The 21,951-nt window shown below is 32.6% G+C and overlaps 1 long non-coding RNA gene across 2 annotated transcripts in view; it reads left to right on the forward strand.

Annotated features, from left to right (window-relative positions):
* Positions 1–21,951, forward strand: part of LOC111736645 — a 611,781-nt gene that overhangs the window by 63,354 nt on the left and 526,476 nt on the right. For both annotated transcript variants that reach the window (XR_002779229.1, XR_002779228.1), the window contains exon 3: positions 15,567–15,686. This is a non-coding gene — a long non-coding RNA (uncharacterized LOC111736645). The remainder of the gene's footprint in view (positions 1–15,566; positions 15,687–21,951) is intronic.

The following is a 21,951-nucleotide window of genomic DNA, read 5'->3' on the forward strand; positions in this document are numbered from 1 at the left end:
TCCAGCTCTGGGACTGTGGGCTCCCAACAAAATCAGCTATCACTATATGATGTGTCATCTGTGATGGGCCCACAAAACCCCTGGGATCTGCCCAAGCGATACCGTATCTCGTGCTGGCAGCAGTGATCTTCCTGTCACTGTCTGACCCAAACTTTTCTGGATGAGATTGTTGACTGGGCAGAGTGTGCTACCCCAGGGCAGGAGCAGCTGCCTGTCAACATGCTGCGGGCACTTTGTGTACTAGATGGGGCAGGATCTCAGAGAGTCAAGGGCCATCAGCCCAATAGCCTGTTTTCTGCAATTTCTGTATCTGCACATTCCTGCAGTAGTCACAGACCACAGAGACAAGCCACTGTCTAGGGTGTTCCCCTGAGATCCCCCCAAGAAATATTGCAGCTCTTACAGGCAGCAGTGGTATGGTCATACCTGTTTTCTTTGAAATGCTCTCACTGCATTAGCCAAAGTCTGTTGCCTGCGCAGAATGCGTAACCCCAGAGAAAAGCCAGGCAGAGGATGCTGACTATCAATGGGCTGCAGGCACTTTGTGGCTTGAGTGAAGAGAGATCGCAGGGAGACAAGGGCCATCAGGCCAATATAGCCTCAGTTTTGCTGCAACTTCTGTGCCCAGGCATTCCTGCTGTAGTCACAGATCACAGTGAGACCAGTTGCCATCTAGGGTGGTCTCATAAACCCTTGTACTCCCCCAACATGATACTGCATCACTTAAAGGCAGCAGAGGTCTGCCTGCAACTGATTTCCCTATAGTGCCTGCCCTGTGCTAGCCAGAGTTTGTTGCCAGTGTGGATTAGTAGACCTACGAGGAAGGGCAGAGCAGTGACCATTGACTACCAACAGGCCACCTGGGGAAATTTGTAGGTAGGGTAGGGCAAGATCTCAGGGAGACAATGGCAGTAAGCTCAATACAGCCTCAGTCTTGCTGAAACTTTGGTAACCATTTGCACTGTTCCCACAAAAGTCACAGATCACAGCAAGACCAGCTGCTGTCTGTGACTGGCCCACAGATCCCCAAGATCTGCCCAAGTTTGTGTTGGCAGCAGTGATCTGCCAGAAATTGTCTCAGAAATACAAGCTCACAGTGCTGGCTGCTAGCTGGGAATGTTTGGCCCAGAATTGGTGCAGGGTGTGGCAGCCACCCAGAAACAAAAGCCTGAGATAAGCTGCAGGTTGGGTGGGACGGGCTGATCTCCTAAGGCCAGCATGAGCCTCTGACCCACTGGTGTCCAGGGTGAGTGTCCACAGGCGAGAGAGCCTGTGCATGGGCCCTTCAAAGGGACGTCTAGGGTTTCAATCTTCTTCCATCTCACTGAGCTGGCCACAACCTCCTCTGAATTTTAGTCAGATTTTTTGGGAACTCTTCTTCTCTGGGCTGGGATCCTGGGCTGGGGAGCCCCCAAATGAGGCTGAGACTCCTCCCTCCTTCAGGGGAGCCTCAGCAGCCTCAATCTCTCTCCTAGCGATCCTCCACCACCCTGCGGGTGCCTGTCCTACCTGATTCATTACTTTGCTCCTCCTACTGGCTTTGATGTGGCTCCTTCTTTATATTATCAGATATATGTGTTATGATCAGCTGGACTTCAGGCGATTCTCCACATTCATTATTTTATAATTTGGTTGTAATTTCATTGCGGATCTGAGAGGAGGCAGACTCCACTTTTACCTAGTCTGCCATCTTGTTACTTTTCTTGTTACTAGAATTTTACTGACCACCCTGAAGATTGTGCTGATATCTGCAGACTATCTTGTGTTGACCCAAAGCTCCCTATCTATGACATCTAAATGCCTATTGTTGATATCATTAAAGATTATTAAAAATATATAAGCCTTGTGGCATATTATATTTTCCACTGATAACCACAAGAATATCTCTATCCTACATGCCCTTCTAATGATGTAAACTTCACATTCCTCCTAAATGTCTTCTCCCATAGGCCACATGGACTCAACTGCCTCAAGTGACAGATTCTGATAGAAATAACACTTATGTAATTTCTGCTCCCCTGTAATTTTGTTGCTCCCCTGGACACTTGCTTTTGGAACTCAGCTGTGGCCATCTTGCATGGAAAGCCAAAGTAACCCATGTGAATAAGTCACATGGAAAGGCCACATTTCAGTAGAGGTTCCACTTCATCAATTGTCAGACATGTGAATTAAGATGTTTCCAGATGATTCCAGGCTTTATATGTTAAGTCCCATTGGACTTAGTATTTTGCACTGAAGACCAAGACCTCAATGAGTAGAGCAAGACTTTAATACTCTGTTCTTGAATTTCTAAGCCTCAGTGTTACCAAACACAATGAAATTACTGTTTTGTGCTTCAAAATTTGGGTAGATTATTACACAATGTGAGCAACTAGAACAAAGACCAACTACTTATCTCCTTAATTGTATAAGCTAAGTCTTTAGATAGTAAATTCCTATTTATGGTTATAAATTTGTTAATATTTTCATAGTATCAAGACTATTTTTATTCAAGAGAAGCTCATTAAATACTTTTACTCAAAAATAATGTCATTCAAATTTTCAAAAAAAGAAGCACCTAAGAAACACAGAAATTTTTAATAAATTCAAATTTAGGATTTGCTCTGATCAAAAGTTGAAGAGATTTTCATCGTTTGGATATATGGATTAGAGAAACTGATTTTAACATTGTCAGTAGTAATTTTTTTTTTCCTCCATGTAAAATATTAAGAAAAATTTCCCTTTACAAGATGAAAACATAGATTTAGAAAATATCAGTAACCCATCTTCTGGGAATTTGAAATTTAAAACCAGGATCTATCTTAGGCTTTGTTGTGTATTGAGAATTGGAGGTAATGTAATGTTGGAAAATGAAGAAAAAGAAAGATAGGGGTCAGGGTAGAGGGAAGGAAGGAAGGAAGGAAGGAAGGTAGGAAGGTTGGAAGGAAGGTTGGAAGGAAAGTTGGAAGGAAGGTTGGAAGGTAGGTTCTAGTCTCCTTGGAGGTGCAACTTCATTTCTTGATACCCCTATATCCCTGTAAAACCTAGTTTTCATTTGAGGTTACCTGAAAATAAAGTATCAATTAGAATACCTGTGACCTCAAGTTACAGTAGCAATAGCTATAGAGAAACTGGATTGTTTACATGTTATGAAGTTTTACCTTACAGAAGTTTCCTCATGTGGTTGTAGATGGCTACAAAGTGCATATTTAATACAAGCCATAGGTGCCTTCTCCTTCCCTATTCCTTCCCCAGTCTTTTTCCTTTCACTTGACTCTTCAATAACCTTTAATTTTTCATTTTCCCCAATATTTGGAAATCCTAATATTTGCATATTAATGAAATCTGCTAAAGAAAGGACATTCTTCTCTGTCTCTCATCCTTTTGCAGCACAAATTCGGTGACTGGGTTTTATCATTTCTTTTTCTCATAAATTTCTACACAACGGAGTGGTGCAATATTTAGACTTATCAAAAGAATAATTTAATTTTTATAATATTTTCAGAAGGCATAGATATAGTCGGTTTTTTAAAAATTCTATTTTATCAGTTTTACTTCGCTTTTTTTTTAACTTTTAGCTTGTTTAAAGTCTATAGATTATCAATTGGAAGTGAACACATTAATAAAAGTATAGTAAATTTCTTATAGAAATTGTTGATTAATAAAAATTATCCTTTATTCTAAAGCATATTTTTTAATTTAATTGTCAGTTAGCCTATGTGAAATATAAATGGCTAACTCATATGGCAATGACACAGAAAAAATAAAACAAATTCCTCCAAATAACATTTCTAAAAATTAAACACTGTGAATGTCTATTGCTTTTCAGAATTTGTTTAAAATGTCTGTTATAGCCCTACCTACAAATTGTAGCATATTCAGTATAGAGTTTTGTCTTACTATGTATTTTCTTAGCCTTATGCACAGAATAATTTTCCCATGCCATCAAATATTTTTAAAAATAGTACTATAATATTTGTAAAATACTGAAAGAATGAATGTAGTGTTAATCATTTCTATGGTTTCATTTTTTAGATTATATATTATTTTTTAGTATTAAAATATTACTGTTATATAGTGAATAATTTTATATAAATTTATATCCACATTGTTTATTAATACTATATCTAATTCTTGTAAGTGAAATTACTGAGTTAAATAGTGTGTGATTTCTTAAGTGTTGATGCACAAATGAACATAATTATTAAAAAGTATAATATAAAAATTTTCCTAGGTCACTGATTATATACCTAAAAACAATTTCATGCTAATTTTCATATATTTAGCATTTAATTCTATCAGTTTGCATAGAGAATCCTAATAAGTGTATTCTATAATATCGACTACTGAATATTGCTTTATAGTCTACAGAATATAATGGAGATTTCAACACTTTAATATTTTTTCACTTTAATCTGTAACATGGATGCATAAGTGTGCAGTATAAACAAAAAAGTTTTGTTTTGTTTTGTTTTTGTAAGCAGGAGTTGTTTATATAAACCAATAACCACAAGATCACTTTACCATTACAAAAAAAAAAGAAAAGCAACTCTATTTAAGCAGCAAGTCTTAAAATGGAAGGTTAATCCTTTGGAAATCTACTTTGATGTAATAAATTCAATCTTAACAATTACAGAGGTATCCTTTAGTGTATGAAATTCAAATGAAGAAATCAAATTGGGGGGAGGTGGAAGAAGGAGAAAGAAAAGTAAAAAAAAATAAAATGTTAAAAATAAAAAGAAAAAATTAACAGAGAAAAAGAAATCAAATTGAATTTTTTGAATGTCATTGAAAGATACTTCTATTTAGTAAAGTGATAAATTCTCTAAAATAAAACAGAGCCACTTAAATTTTTTTAATTGTTTATGTAAAATTTATTTTGGAAAAAAATAATGGCAATTAATAGGAACAGTTTATTCACAAACTTCTTATGGAATATTGGGTATACATTTATCAAATAGATTTACATCAGTATGTATATCACAATATAATTATTTAAAGAACATTTGTTTGATATGTGTTTGTGTTTTTAATTTGAGAACAGTGGATTTAAGCCAATGTGAAGAGAAAGTTAAATTTAAGTCATTCAATATCTTCCTCCTCTTCGCCTAGAATAGTAAGTATATTCTCACAGGGAAAACAAAACAGAAACCAAAAATATATAACATTGAAATATCAAGTAACCAATTTAATGATTTCAGTTGAATCAGCACAAAATTGTTTATGATAAAACATCGAGGTGTTTACAGATACTTCTAATATGTGTTTTTACTTTCAAAAGTTTTATATGTGTTGAGCAAAAATTCTCCCTGAAGGGAAGCTTGGCACCAATATTGTAGCCATAAAGAAAATTTTTATTCTACTCTATCTAAAAGTATTGATTAGAAGTTTGAGTTACAGAACCTCACTCTTCAAAAGCATCTGGGTTTTTTTAAGTTTCTGTTTTAGGGTGTGTTATGGAAAGAACAAACAAATCTATGTGTGTTGTCGAAAATACTGGATTTGCTTTTTGTTTAAGTATGCTGCCTATCCTCCTTATTTATCAGGGGCCAGCCTTAACTAAGATTTCCTTGATCCCATTTCAGCCATGCTATGAACACCTTATCTGCAGACTTATCTTTTCTTGAAATTCTTTTCATAAATGTCTTCAGGTAATTTCTGAAATTTTCTCATACAGAAAAAAATCTACTTAATTATAGAAATATGAATTGTGATTATTACCCATGTAGAAAGTCTCCTTCTGAAGTAAAGAATCCGTTTATGAAAAAAGAAAAGTGAGTTGTGATCATGCTGCAGCAAAGGAGAATGGTGCTCGCAATTCTGAGAGGAAATCTTGTTGGGAAAAGTGAGCACAAGGATTCAAGGATATGTGGGCGGGGCCCGCGTGTTCTCATGGTGGCATATCAGAGGGGAGTTGGCTCTTCATTCATATATTATTTAAGGAAAGAGAGAGTCTGGGTGAAGATGAAAGCATAATATGAGTCAGCAGACATTCTTCAGTCCTTACTGCGTAAATAATGAGGGTGACAGTTCTGGTCCTTGGGAGCTATCTTAAGCGATAACAGAGAAAAGAGAGTTTGGACTCTTTTAATGATTTATCTTAAATCACTCATTCTCACTGAATAAGTAAGTAATTCTTTAAGTTATCTCTGAAGCCACCTCTTAGTTTATGGTAAATCAATAGACGATGCATAGATTTGTCTGTAGGTATTTGAAAATCATAAATATGTATAACACACATGCAGAGAGTGTGATAGACCTTAGAATAGCGAACATTTACAGAGCACCTCCTGAGTACAAGTCTCTGTTCTGAGCATTTTATAAGAATTAACTGACTTAATTTTACAATGATCCTGTGAGCAGCTATTAATAGAATCCTCATGTTACATATAAGGAAACTGAGGCACATTAAGTTTAAGAAACTTGCCCACATTCACATGTGTGCTAAGTACCTGAGTCAGGCTTCAAACTAAATCAGTCTAGCTCCAGAGCATGTGGTCCACAGAAACAGGAGGGAAGGAAACAAAGAGAAACACAGAAACAAATCATAACTTATGGTCAAGAAGAAGAAGGGCTTGGGTAGAAAAGTTGAGAGCCCATGAGGCCCAGCTTTGATGGGGAGTTTGGGAATGTTAGATAGAAGGAAGAGAAAAATGTTGGTTGTTGTTGCAGTTGTCTTTTATATCCATTTAAAGAGAGATGAAGAAAGCAGCTTTCAAGACTATTCTGTATGCTACAAACAAGCTTTCATTTTGACTTTTTGGGAAAGACTTCAGTTAAACATTTAACTGGTCTTCATCACTTTTGGTTTTAGAATTATATTTCTTTGAATGAAAATGATTCTTTAGGGCTGGCCTCGAGTCAAGAGAGGAAGAGTCAGTTCAAGGTGGAATTTTAGAAGGGTGGTTCTTGGATTCCTTTTTCCTGTGATTTAGTACCCAACAACTACTAAATCATCTCCAGATACTAAGCTAACCACATATAGCCAGGAGGAAGCTGGGTAGTAATTTCAGAAACCACTGGTACAGGCTATTTGAGACTCGAAACAGCCATATGAAACATTTAATACTAACATGATTTTTTACAAGATGTGGTAGTTTTCTTGTAAAATTATTGTGTGAAGCAGTGTTATGTAAAGTGGACTATAGACCAACAGTATGGACTACTCTCACCTGAGAGTTTGTTAGACATGCAAATTATCTGACTCTATGCCTATGGGGTCAGAAATTTCTAGGAATACAGTCCAGGATTTTTTATTTTAATAAGATAATTATCGTGAACATTAAAGTTTGAGAATCATAGGTGTGAGAATCACTGTTATTTAGATGTAGGCCACGATGGTATTTGGATTACCAGCAAAATTCAAGGATAAAATGTTGGTGATTACTTGGAAATATGAAATAATAGCCTGGAGAAATTGCATAGTATGAGTTGAGTTTCCTAGAGAGAATGAAATATATGCAACATTATGTGAAATTTTTTCATCACAGAATGTGAAATTCAAACATATTTTAAACAAAAGGCTAAGAATCCCCAATTTTATAGGATTTTCTGAACCTGTTAAGGGCCACGAAAGTTAAAACGGTCTCTGATAAGGATCATGATGAAAATGAAAATGCTGAGAAGGATAGCTCCACTAAGTGAATCCAGAACTTGCTTAGTGGTAGGCATACTTGAACCTTAATGGCATACAGAAAAAAAAAAAAAAAATTGTTTAGCCTTGCATTATTTTTGTTTGTTTTGTTTATATGTTTTACAAAATAGTTTATATCGCATATACTGATCGCTCTCATTCTTTCCCTGTATATATAAAACGTTAGCAAACTCAAGCAAAGCACTGATAGATCACTTCCATTGTTTCCTGATACCCACTTTACATTCTAATGCTGTGCATCTTGAGTTACCCCACATGCTGTTTATATACTTTCCTCTCTGCCTTTGATGATGTTTCCCTTTTGTTTGGAATGACTTTCAAGCATCATCTCTGCCACAATTTCTTTTCTTAATTCCTCAGACCCAACCTAGTCCCCACAGACCCTCCAGGATGGACTGGGTGCCCTGTTCAGGGCTCTCATATGTGAGCCTTTTTCACAGCAATTGTTCTGGTATAGTGATATGTTCTGTTTGTGTGTGACTTTTTGCCCCACTGAACTCTAGGAGCCTTGAGGGTGAATACTGTCTTTTTTCACATTTGTAAATCCAGCTCAGATCCAGTGCCTGTCATTTAGCAGACACTCATTATAAATTTGATAAATTCAACTAATCAGATCATACAATGTCATGAACCTGAAAATCAACAAACACATGTCTCATAGTGGCCTCAGCAGACATAAATGTGACATAGATCATGAACCAAAAACCAAGCACTAACTTCACAGAAAAATCTCTCAGGTCCTACACGCTCTTATTTTAGACACCATTAAATAAAGAATGTGCTTGCTTATTTGATTTTCCAGCACATAGAAAATTAAAAGCAGCAATTTGGAAGCAGTAAGAGAGTGATACTAGAGGCAAGCATAGTAACAAAATGAAGTCCTAGCTGCTGACTCAAGATTATACAAGGGTATACCAAATATACAAATGAAGCACTTTAAAAAAAAAAAAATTATGACTATCAACCTCCACTATGTTCTTTGAGTAGGGATAAATTATAAATCAATTATTTAAAAAACAACTATAAAAATTTATGTGTTTAGATATTACTTCATGTACAGAACCCTCATATTAATGGAATAATTACAAAAAAGTAGGAAACATTTTGAACTAAATAATAAAATGACATGGTAGAGATGCTGACTATGGCTATAACAAGACATTGGGAACATATACTGCCTTAAATGCATATATTTGAAAATAGAACAAAACTAGGAAAAGAAAATAAAAAGAAATAAAGAAAAGATCACAGATCAATAAAATAGGTAAGATACTTGCAATTGAAGCAATAAAAAAAGCCTGGATTTTTTTTTCTTGCAACAATTACTAAAATTAACTTATCTCTAATTACTGATTAAGTAGGTGACTTTGCATAAATTACAGATCTCTGGATTATATATACTAAAAAATAACTATTTCAAATGCCTTTCAGTCATTCAGTATTATTTTCTTTTCTGTATCAGCAAATAATAGAGTCCTGACTTTAAGGAGTTTATATTATTAAAACAAAGAAAAAGAAAATAAACATTTAAAAAGCAAATATGTAACCATCAGACAAATATAAAATTCAAATGAACAAAGAAACATACCACTAACAATGAGTTGTTTACAGGAAGTGTGGTCACAGTATCTGGGAACACTTCTAAGTCAAGTAAGACTAAAAGCATGAAGACTGGTTAGCAGATCAGTGATACCTTTCCTGTTGAATGAATGGAAAAGGAATGTATAGTCAGGGAATAGAGACACTGTCTAAATAGAATAAATTTCAAGATGTAGCTCTTTCTAGGTCAGAAATATGAGGTCAAGGGGAATTTATGTCTTCTTCCACATCAGAAATACTAGGGAATATTCTGAGAAAGAGAGAAAATATGATCCAACAGAGAAATGTAGTGAAGTCCTTGTGAAGATGAAAATAAAGGAAGAGCATAGCACTGACATTTTAAGCAGGATGGTTTAAATAGTCAGAAATTGGATTCCTTACTTTTCTTTTATTTGCTCCCTAGCAAACTGATTGTGAATGCCTCTGCTGATATCTGTATATCAATTGTATTGACTACACTTGTTCAGAAGGTTATGAATTGATCAGAATAGTGGAGAATATATGTTTGGATCTAAATAGCATAAGTATCTTCACTCTAAGGGTATGGGGGTAACAGAGAACTCTCTGTTATGGACAATTTGAAATATAAAATGATGAAACTATTTCTTTAAACAAAAATTTTGAAAAGCTTTTAGAGTAAAAGAAATTTGCAAAAGGTTTCTTCCTCTCATCACGCTTATTTTGGTACAGTTATCCCTACTCCAGCCCTGTTCTATAACTTTGCCATGTAAATATAAGTAGTACTAGTTTGTGTCGGGAGTAGGCATACTGGGAAAGTATAACATCTAGATTTAAATCCATATAAATTGCTTGCACAATTTTTCTCTGAGTTGAAGGCAGACTTCAACTTATGTCATTAAATTAGGGATGTGTCCTCTGACCAGTGCAATTCTCACAGACACTTTAATAATACATCCTACCCCAGCTTAAGATAGAGCGAGAGTCAGGGATCCCAGTTGCCTTAAAATATAATTTCACATTACAGAAAGAAAAAAATCCAGATTCATCAGCCTCATGTCAGAGGACCTCTGCAGTCTGGACCCACATGTGCTTCTACTCTTTCTCATGTTCATAAAACACTGGAGAGTGTTCTCAAAAACTGGCATACATGACTGGGAGTTGCAATGTTCAAATATGCAATTTTCTAAGAGTAAAATATATCTATTTAAAAATATATTTTTCTAAAAAAACAGGTCTGTGGTTTCCCATCTCTCCCTCTACAAACTGCCTTTTCTGTCTCTACAGAGAATGACATGCCTCACATCTGTTTTTAATATTTTTTATTATTAAGGTGACAGTTATGTGCTGCTTTGCCAGTGACAGTCTGGACTATGCTTGTTTTTGTTGCTTATTAATATTGCCCACTTTTATTCTTAATTTTGATGATAAACTGTGGGTCACCCTAACTAGGGTGCATTGCCCCAGGGGGCAAATAACTGAGACACCCTCAGGTATAAATAAAAGATTAAGGTTGGTATTGCAAAAGTGATGACATTAATGACTGGGTAATAAATTTTCTTTTTCAGGTTTCCCATTATTTACTTTCAACACAATAGAAGGAAAACCTAATAGAGCTGTCAGATGATAGATTATTCAAAAATAATTTTGAAGATAAATAGCTGTGTAATTTTGGGCATATAACTATTAAAAAGTTCAAAGAACTGAGAAACCTTGCTATAAAAAACAGCTTTCACTACCAGCTATTTATGTGAACATATTTTCTCAACACATAACTAGAAAAAGAAAAGCAAAGAAATAGAGGAATGAAATTCATGCTGAATACTGTCTCATTCTAGTAACAAATAATGATTCATATATATGTGACCAAAGAAAGCCCTATCAATCTCATTAAGAAATTTAAAGAAAATTTAAAATTATTATAATAGATATATAACAAAACTGGTAACAAAATTACATTGTATTAACTCATCATGTACTACCAATAATTATAACTCAATTCCAAGGAACTTTTTTAAAACTTAGACTTATGGTCATAGAATATTAAAATAAAATTTTCACTTTATATATACATTTTATTCAATATCATTCTAACATGATTACTAATAAAGGAGTTTAAATCACAAATGTGTATTACTTAAGGACATCAGTCTATGATGGAAATGGACATGTATGGTCAGGAGTAAAAAGGACTTCTATGGTCAGGAGTAAAAAGGATGATGAATAATGTCTAAGCATGAAAGAAGTGTGTGTTATGTGGTTTGTTTGTTTGTTTAAGTGGAAGACAGTGGTGTCAAACTTCTAAAGTGTTTAGATTTGATTAAATATATTTAAATGATGTGATCTAATTTTAAATGTTTATATTAAAGATCTAGATGTGAACCTAAAAATGACTGGGGTCACATATAGATTTACAAAATATTTTGGGGGGGTTGATATGGGAACAAAAATGCATGAAGACCACTGATAACAAATTTTACATACTTTTTTGATCATACCATGTTCTCCGCTGAGTCATCATGTCACTCTCTATTTGGTCCGTGCAAACTTCTCTCCAAAACTCACTCATACAGTGATTTCCTATTCATTCACTAAAATTCAAATCAAACAATTTCTCTAGGAAGTCTGCTCTAATATTTTCTTGTTTTAAAGCAGAACCGTATTGACACCTATATCAAAACATTATATGTTTTCCAATAATTATTTTCTTACATATATTATTTTCATAAGGTTGTGCGAATCCTGAGAGCAGTGTCCAATAGATCTGTGAAATCTCAATATCTGTGTAACACTTCCTCTGAAACAGAAAAATTGCTCTGTAAATGAAGTCTGAAATGAAAATATTGTAAAAAGTTATAAATAGGTTTACATTTCAAAGAATCATTTGCATTTTAAGCTATTGCTTTTCTTAGTGTATAGACTTTAAAATTTTGTCTAAAATTAAGAAAGAATAAACTTGTTAAAGTGATCTCTAATTACCATTGGTTATCTTATTTTGGTCTTACCAAATTTTACCTAAATGATTATTCTATAAAACACAGTATTTTGAAACATGTGACTAAAAAGAAAACATTTATTTTAACATGGTGTATTAAAATTTATGTTTTATCATTGATGGTTTATATAAGTATCTTTTGACTTCACAGGTTATATTAGTGATATAAATATATAGGATTATCGTTGGTGTCAAACTTTAGAGGACTTTTTTTTAATATGTGTATTGTAATGTTTTCAGTTATTCTATTCTTGTGAAGCAACAAGTCCAAACACATTAGAGTTTACTATATTTATTATAATAATTTTGTTTTTGATATCCTTACTTTAGTGATATATTCTCATATCTTTATCAATGTCAATATTTATTTCATGTCATGTCAACATGAATTTCAAATTTTAATGTACTTCACAAATCAATTTTCATAAATTGTCAATAATCAAGGTAATTAATTCAATTCAAAGTTAAATATTTTTTATAACACATATTTGCTTTTATTGAAATCTGAAAATGTGAGAATTTACTTTTTGGTATCAGAAAAATTTCTATTTCATTATTATTTTTATCAGACTTGTGTTGTATTTTTATTAACTTTATCTAAAATTTCTTTAATTTTTTTTAAGTGCATAAATTTTAAGTTAGTAAAATAGTACACTTCCTATTCTTCCAAGTTGGGAGATTTCAATTTTTTCTCACTTGTTTTATTGACATGCAGTGACATTTTTCCAAGTGTCTATAAAAATTGCATAGTTCCAACTCAACCGTCTTTCAGCCAGATTCCAAAAACTCCTTCTGTCTTTCCATTTCACTAGATCCAAGGGGAATTGCAATGGGAGGAAAATGAGAGGGTGCAGATTTGAATGATTAGAATGCTATATTTTCTTAGTTTTATGGTATATCTGCTGCTGAACAGTGTGCACAGTAGTACTCCTTCATCCATGGGAGATATGTTTCAAGACCCACCCCCCAAAAGATGCTTGAAATTGCACATAGTACTGAACCCTGTATATACTGTTTTATTTTTTTCCTATACATACATATATTTTCACTTAAAGGAAAAACTTTATGGCTTCTCTTTGGCATATTCAAATTGCCAGCATACTACTCTTGAGCTTCTGGAATTTTTCATTTAATATTTTCAGACAGCCGTTTACCTTGGGTAACCAAAACTAGAGAAAGAGAAATGGCAGATAAGGAGGAACTACTATACTTATTATCCCCTATGAGTACATCATGAACTATTAGCAGATAAATTTAAGAAGATCTTTTAAAACTTTTGTGTATATGTGATCTTACCATGCAAATAGTATCTAAGAGCTATCCAACTTCTTCTTGGATTAGATTACTAGCACAGTAATAAAATATCACATTTTACGTGATGCACCATATTCAAATTAATAATGATTGTGTTTTCAGTAAGAACTCCTGATTAAATTATTGTTAGTATCTTTAATAATTGAGCATTTTACCACTAAGTGTAAAGCAACTTTCACTATTTATAAAAGTTTCACATTTATTAATAAATATGTCCATAACTGGTGCTAATGAAAGCTGTTATTACAATAGCTTTTACATATTCATTAATAAACTATTGGCAAAAAAAAAAATGTTGATTCTTGAAAAATAAAACTTCAAAATGTTTTCAGTCTGTGATGTTTAACTTAAAATTGTGTAACTGAAGCAAACAGCAGTCAGAAATAAAATGTATATTAATTATTTAAAATTTAAAGTTAACTAGGTATTTTGTACTTATATCTGCAACTCTAGTTTCTGTTAGGGAATATATATATTTTTCATAACCAATAAACAGTATCTGTGTCTTTTCAAGTTAATAATGTAGAGATATTTTCATATCTACCAACACAATTTTGCATCATTCTTTAACTGTTGAATATCATGCTATACCATTTATATAACTCTGTTTATTTAAAACTTTTTCTAGTAAAAGCCACTTCAAATTTGCAGATATTGTACTATTACACAGTAAGAAAAATCTACAAGTATGTTTTGGACATGTTCCCTTGGACAAATATCTTTCCAAAGTAAATATAAGAAGGGGAATTTTAGTAAAATTTCAAACCTGTTTCATTTGAATAAATACTTCTTTTCAGAATGCTTAACCAATATATATTAATTACAGATTCAATCTATTTTCATTTTAGACTTTGATGTTAAAAAAACACCAATTTATTTTAATTTGCATTATTCTGACTTATCTTTATGGATTTTGCATGCTATTTTGAGGAGATGCCTGTGGTAGGATGAATAATGATGCCCAAATTCCAAAAAAGTGTGAATGTGTTACCTTAAATGGCCAAAGGGATTTTGCTGATGTGATTAAATTAAAGATCAGAGTTGTAAAGAACACCCTGGATTATCTGGGTGGGTCTAATGTAATCACAAGTGTCTTTATAAGAGAGAAGGCAGATGAAACAATGCAGAGCGAGTTTTGAAGATGTTACATTGCTGGTTTTGTAGGTAGCAATAGAAAAGGAATGTAGTTCTAAGAGCTGAAAAAAGACAAAGAAAGAGATTTTTTTCCCCCAGAGCCTTTGCAGAGAGTGCACCCAGTCTGCAGGCACCTTGATTTCAGATCACTAAAGCACGATTTGTACTTTGACATCTAGAATAGGAAGATAATAAATCTGTGTTGTTTTCAGCCACTAAATTTGTGATATTTTGTTATAGCAGCAATAGGAAACTAATACAACAAAGTGAAAACATTTCCAAATTTATTTCCTATTCCAAAGTGAAAACATTTTCCTATATTTTTAACAGTTCTGTATTTTTTAAATCAACTTAATGTAGCTGTTAGTTTTGTAAACAATATTTTTATAACCTACATTTTCACAAATGGTCGTTGTTCATTAATTATTGGAAATAATTTTTCTTCTCTAAATATACTTTTTACTATTTAAGTGACATGTAATCATCAAGTTGTCCAAATTCTCTGCTACTCCTTGAGTCTGTTTATACATCATAATAAGACATTTTATATATGTTTATATCTTTATATACTATTTGTTATCTGGTAAGGCAAAATCCCCTCATTGTTTTTCTTTGATAAATGGTCTTAATCTTATATACTTATTTCAGAAAAAAAGATATATCAATTATATATAAATCCCTATTAGAATTCTAATCATTTTAACTCCCTCTTTCAAAGGGAGGACATTTGTCTTTTTAATTTTGCCATCAGTACTTCAAATACTTCCTCTTCTTTTTCTGTTTTTTAGAACTATGAACTCATCATGAGAGGCCTGGTCATAACTGCCAGTCCTCTGAATTTTATTGTACACATTTAGTTTCTTAAAGTTTTATACTATGTTTTTAAAGACTTTATGAGATCAATTTGTCATTTTAAAAATTTGACTTTTTTAGAACATATATTTATGACAATGTCAGATGGAACTCCATTTGTGGTTTCCAGTGTCAGCCCTGACCAAGCTGAGAGCACAGGAGCCAGCACTCAGACTGTCCCTGGAAGAGTCATCATCACTGGTGAGTCTTTTTTTGGTTTCCATTTTCCCAGTACATCTAACAGCTTCAACAGTTTCTGGTACACAGAGGAGTCCCTTGATCAACTTACATTGAGACTATATATGAACTTTTATATTTGTAGCATAATTTTACTTTAGTATATCTTTTTTTTTCTTTCTATGAATGACTTGTGAGTATAAATTTCACCAGGTTCTCAATCTGTGATTTTTAAACTGGAATTAATATTTCATAAAATACTGATTTTGACATATGGGGATCATTTTTACTTAGACATTATATATGATGTAGTATTTTTTAAATGTTCTGCTTTTTTATTAAGTAACAGTTTTCATTTTTACAATATGTCATTCTTGTTAAATTTTGAAGCCACATTAACCTAAGTTTACAAAATGAATTAATGAGTTAAGTCATGTGAACCCAGTGGATATTAGGATTTGAACTTGTACTGCCTTTTCATTTTCTTTTAGGTTTATTTTGTATTGTCTTCATTTTGTTTGACTTCATTATTCTAAATTATAATTTAGTAGACAATAATCCATGTAATCTATAATCATGAATGTGTTGAAGCACAAATACACACATTATTATTTTACATTTAAAATGTATGCCTTACGAATTTATATATGTATTTATGCATGTGAGTTATATATTGTTCTCAAATTGTTAAAGTTGGTATATATTTTTATCTTTTCAAAAAGCTAATTTAAGTTTTAAGTAATAAATTATAATTTTGTTTGGTTGTGTTTCCCTTAATTTCTAATCATATCTTTGCAAATTTGTTATTTCTACTTTTCAGTTCGTTTTATTTTATTGGCCTTTTTATAGGTTTCTAATATTTTTATAGTATGTACTGGAATTTTATTAGGTACATTTTCTATTTTCTAATTTTATTTCTATTTTTATTTATATTTTTATCATTCACAAATTAAATACTAGTATAAAAAGTTTTTAAATGTTCTCAGGTATATTTGGATAGTTTATTGTTATTATTTTCTATTTATATTGCATTAACACATTGAGAGTGTTGACTGTGACCTAATTTACCTTATTTTGAATTCTTGATATGCTCTCTATAGTCTGAACATATCATGTAGTATTTTTGAGGGTGGATATGATCATAGGCCTCACACTTAAAAGAGAGTCCAGCTTGGTGTAGAATTCTTTCATGCCATTTCATTGTCTTGCATATATTTGCCAAAGTACATTCTGATGATAATTATTCTTGTTCATTTCAAGATGACCATTTCTGCTCTTTGAAAATTTTCAATTTTCACTTTGTTTTTGATGTTCTTCACATCATGATTCAATTTCCTGTTTTTCTCTTGACAAAGTAGATTGTGGGGAGGTTGCTGAATTTTTTTTTCCTCTATAAAGAAAGGCATCACATTCCACTGCTTGACTTGGTACGTTCTCATAGCTCTTGGCTGACTCTCTGTGTTGCCAGTCTTGGGGATGAAAACAGGATGGTGCCAAGGACTCTTCTCAAAGACATTCATCTATCTCACTATTTTGCTTCTACTCCACTTCTATATGTAAGAGAATTTTTACCCTTTCAGAAGTAAAGAATATAGACTCAAGAAATATTTTAAATTTATTGATTTGGGGCATATATTTTATACATTTCAGATCTTTGTGATTTAAAACTCAAAGCTCCTGCCTTTTACGTGATGTCTTACCGGTTTATTTTTCTCGGTTCTTCACTAGAAAAGATGTAACTCTGCACATAAAGTTAAGGACTGAAAATTTTAAATATTTGTTTAGCAATGAAAGGTTTGCTAAACACAGTGTATTAAACCATGTACATCCAAAATATTTGGATGTATTAGAGTCTACTGTATCTGTCTGAGGATGAGAGTGTTTTCTTTGAATTTTCTATTTCTCAACTAATAGCTATAAAGTCTAATAATGTTATATATTGAGCCTGGTAAAGGGATTCATTTTTATTGACTTTATTATATTATAGTCTCAGAATCTTAAACTTGCAATTCAGTGATTTTATAAATCTCCATTTCTGTCTGGAATCAACACAATGTAAGTTGTAGAGCTGTGTTTGTTAGAGTACAGAAAGCCATTCTACAGAGAGAATGAAACAGACATACAAAGCGGTACAGAGATGAGAGGTTATGTGGCTCCAGAGGAGGACAGAGAGACTAAGGATGCAGAAGCTTTGATTCTTGATAGAATTCCACATCTCAATTCTCAGCCCTCAGGAGGTCTGAATGTACTGCCTGCCCGTGTGTCCCATGAAATACTGTTGCATCCTTTACTTATAATCTTTTAATGAATTTATTTGTTTTTTGTTCTTTTATTCTGGTTTCCTTTCTTTTCTTTTCTTTTTCTTTTTTTTTTTTTTTTTTTTTTGGCTTAAAGCATTTTAAATTCAGTTCTCTAATGAACCAAGTTTATCTTTCACTAACATAAATATTATTTGCAGTTTACATTGCAGAATGATTAATTTAAGAGGTTGTGTATAACACACCACACAGGTTTAAGAAACAGATGATATCTTAGGCAAAAATAGCAGATTTTCGCTGTGTCTTTCAGGCCCTTGCTATATCAACTTTACTTTTAGTTCTACCTCTTTAATTGTATTTTTAATTCCTACTGAGTCAAAAAGACTAACAGTATTTCCTAAAATCATCCATTACTGATGGTAGGATAATCTGTTACTATTGGAAGAAAAACAAACAGACCAAAAAAAAGAAATCTGAAGGGTGAAATTTCTGAATCAGGTAAATATTATGGTAATACCTTTATAATGCCAGCATATATTCTAATATTTTAATCACATTTGCTATCAAAATACATTGAAATGAAAATGCTTGCTCTAAGGGCATAAAGATGCATTTCGTTTTATTTAAAGATATACGATTTCATATTTTATTCTAAACAAAGTACTAGTCATATGTTGAAAAAATAAACCTCTGTAAATATTTATTACAATTGTATAATATAAATCTGATTAAGAAATACAAGAGATATTAGAGAATTTTAAAATATGAACCCATTTTTTATATGTCGGCATGTCAATTTATATCATATATATGAATATGCAATACATTATAATTAATTTATTCCATTAATAAGAGCATAAAACATTTTGGAGGATTCAGTACCTCTGAATTATTCAGTCAAAGCACAGATATTATGTCATAGCTTCAAATTATTATTCCACTGCTTACTAGTTCATGGTTCTGAGCAACTTAGATCCTCTAAGTCTAAATTTCTACATTGAGTTCTTGGAGTTATTATGGTAGTTTTTATAGAATATTTTTAAAACATAGCACAATGTCTGGCATGCAATAAAAAAAAACTGATAACTGATTATCAATACTATAATTTAAGAAAAATACATGTTTAAATTAATATATACATAAATGAATAATGAGCATTGCTTCCTTAGGTACAAGGTCTCGTGTGATTTCTCTCAGGTTTTCTCTCCTGTCTCAATACACATTTACCTTACACTTGGGAGAGCTGCCACTGCCTCGGGGAAGATATGCCTCCATTTTCTGTTCTGAGCCCCATCCTTTGGCATACTGTCCCCAGTCTGTTGGTGACAGTCCTAGGAAAATATCACCTGGTTGGTACAACTCACTCTTTGGCTGAGAACCTTGAAATTTTGTCATACATACATGCAGCCATTAAAAGTTCAACCATGTGTCTCTGATTTCTTATTATACCCAATTGATTGATTTCTCATCACTCGACCAGAGTGAGGAGAATTCATCACTCTGTTCTCTTATGTAGGGCTTCTCACTTCTAGTGCTTAGTTCTCTTAAACTTCTTTTTTGTTGACAGCTCTCTGACTGAGAAATAAACAATGCCTCTGTAGCTAGCAAACATGGTTTGCTTTTTAGAATGGGAGCGATGGCCTCTTGTGACTGTATTTTCTGTATAGCCTATGCTTCCTGTATCTTTACTGTAGAAATTTCCTAATTCAAGGTAATTTGGGTGAAATTAATCAATTCATGGACCTCAAGTTATAATTATTTCTGTGTATAATATTATGCCTAAGGATCATAGAAGTTGATGAGAGAATTTAGGTTTAAGTTTCAGATTTTATTTTCACTAGCTGTACCACACAACTGCATTTTTGCATTTTTAGCAAGGACATATGCCTTAAATATCCCCTTGTCTTGCAAACACTATAAAATGAAACTATTTGGATAGAGGAGTGAAGCTGTTAGGCAATTTATTATACTTCTTCAATCACAACTTCTTTACCAATGAAGGGGGAATAAGATATTAACTTTATAAAATTAAAATAGATTAAGAAATAGCAGTAATTTGTATTACAATCTTTGCATGTTAAGTAAGGCCATGTTTTTCTTTGCTCTACAGCTGTGAGAGGTTTGGAAAGATATTTTGGAACTAAAGAGTATTAAAAAAGACTTCAATGATTGAGAATACTGGTGTGTAGGAAAATTGTCTTATTGGTGACAGAATGATAGCTCTTTTTTGCCTATAATTTAGGCAGGATAAATAGACCCTCTCAGCACTTTGAAACTATAAAGCAGATAGTTTAGTAAGATCTGCCAGATGGAAGAGATGTGACAGACCAAAAGGTACAAGATCCTATTGCTGCCTGTCTGTACCATCAAATAAATATCTCTCTCCCCTCTCAGCCAAGCCCCAATTTATCATTTGTTTTGTTTCCTTTTTTTTTAATATTTTTTTTTTCAATTGCGGTTGGCATACAATATGTTTTGTTCTAAGAATCCACCCTACTCCATGTAGCCACAATCCTCCAGGGAAGTGGGATTTAGTCTGTGAAATAAAATCCTGTTATACTAAACTAAGTAAGATGGTCCTATTACTCATTACAGATTGGTTTAGGAATGAAACTATGACATACTTCCCATCCACAGTATAGGAAGAACACAATTGGCAAACTTCCATAGAGTGTTTCTTCACTGGTAAGACGATACAAGGACTTTGAAAGAGTGTTCTGCTCCCTCACCCCCTCTCCAGCCCCATGTTCATTGACCTAGCACCACAGTAACCGTGTTTAGAACATGACAGCAGCAAAGCTTCTGACAGATGAAGGAAACTGAGACTTTAATGTTATCATTAAGGAGTTAAGAACTCTGGTAACAGCTATCTTGGAACTTCTTGTCGTGCTAGAGAAAATACTTCCTCACTTTTAAAATTCAGTTGAGACAGGTTTACATTAGCTATACCTGAAAGCATTTCAATGATAAATATAAAGATGAATGCAGTAGGAGCCATGAAGTTCCATCTACTAAGTAGTAATTGGTTAGTGAGTTCGATGTGTAATAATTTAAAATAGAAAATGTGAAAATTGATGCCAGCACTCTATGAACAATGAGATTCTTTGTTAGGAAAAACATTGTCAAAAGTAAGATTATTTAGAGCATTTTCTTCTAAATTAGATATAATTCATTAGAGATATTAGAGATTAGTAATCTTACTTAGTTTTCTACATTCAGCACATACTACAAAAAAAACTAAGTATTTAATAACTATTTGCTGAATCGCAATAAAATAATAATTACTTTGAAATAATCACTTTAAAAATATTTTATATCTGCTATACAAAGAACTAGAAAAGGTATAGTTATAATTGATGGAAGAAGAAATGATTATTGAAACACATTGCTAAATTCATTTCTGTAGTTGAGAGAAGATGCTATAAGACTCAAAGTGATTTAATAACAAATAACAAATTAATAATAAATAACAAATAACAGATTAATGATATGGTATGTATAAGGAAAGGAGGAATCTGGAAGATTATAATTTATGATAAACTTTTATTAAGTCTTAATTAATTTAACATTTTAAGTGACAGATTTATATATTAAAAATTATAGATCATAAATGAAAATTTGATTTTACTAAATATATATATGAAATAAAAGTGAAATAACTAAGAAGTGAAGATCTCATTTTAAAAGGTAAAGACACATTGGAAACTGCAAATTTTCTTTTTATCTTATCTTGTCCTACTGTTCTTTTCTTCTTTTTTCTTTACTAGTTATTCTCTCACTACTCAGGGCCTCCTATTTTATGGCCATTTCTAACATGTCTCCTAAGGCAGTATTCTGTGTTTTAGACTAATCTCTCTAGTCTGCTCTTGAAGCTATAACTTGCTCCCAGCAACCTAGTTTTGTGGGAGAGAGTTCATAAACTATTTCACCTGGAGTGGAGTTAAAACATATATTACCTAAAGGCAGAATGTAAGACATTCTTTGGAGATATTTAGGAGCTATTTAAATTGTACTATATAGATGGACCTGTG

The sequence above is a fragment of the Pteropus vampyrus genome, unplaced genomic scaffold, assembly GCF_000151845.1.
Source record: "Pteropus vampyrus isolate Shadow unplaced genomic scaffold, Pvam_2.0 Scaffold21, whole genome shotgun sequence".
Lineage (NCBI taxonomy): Eukaryota > Metazoa > Chordata > Mammalia > Chiroptera > Pteropodidae > Pteropus > Pteropus vampyrus.